We start from the raw sequence: 596 nt of genomic DNA on the forward strand, positions 1-596 counted from the left end.
TTAAAACTAAATTCCGTCCGCCTTGGAATTCCCAACGACACTGACCGGCCGCCATGTCATCCCCAGCCCACAGGCGTCACAGGATGCGGATATGGAGGGGCATGTTGTCAGCACACCGCTCTGCCGGCCGTATGTCAGTTTACGAAACCGGAGCCACTACTTTTCAATCAAGTAGCTCCTCAGTTTGCCCCACAAGGGCTGAGTGCACCCCGTTTGCCAACAGCGCTCGGCACACCGGATGGTCACCCATCCAAGTGCTAGCCCAGCCCGACAGCACTTAACTTCGGTAATCTGACGGGAACCGGTGTTACCACTGCGGCAAGGCAGTTGGCTTTGGAAGAGTAACTGACATAGAAAAATCCTGTGCCTATGTGAGGTGACAGCTTGCCAGACATCCAGCTGTCACCGAGCTGCGATTCTAAGAATGCAACAATATAAAGTCCGACTGCTGTGTGCAGGTACCACTGCACAGCACTGACAGATTCCACGCAATCGTCGTTCCCTTCCTTCTGGCAGAAAGAAAGCAGAGCGTGCCTTTGAAAGACAGTGCCTCCACCCTTTGCTATTGTCACCTGGGCCCAGTCTTCCTGGAAATC

The 596-nt window shown here is 53.9% G+C and overlaps 1 pseudogene; it reads right to left on the reverse strand.

The window, feature by feature from the left end:
* Window positions 1–214: 214 nt before the first annotated feature.
* On the reverse strand, window positions 215–332 carry LOC126177363 (5S ribosomal RNA; annotated as a pseudogene).
* Between the last annotated feature and the right edge of the window lie 264 nt (window positions 333–596).

This window comes from Schistocerca cancellata, chromosome 3 (assembly GCF_023864275.1).
Source record: "Schistocerca cancellata isolate TAMUIC-IGC-003103 chromosome 3, iqSchCanc2.1, whole genome shotgun sequence".
Lineage (NCBI taxonomy): Eukaryota > Metazoa > Arthropoda > Insecta > Orthoptera > Acrididae > Schistocerca > Schistocerca cancellata.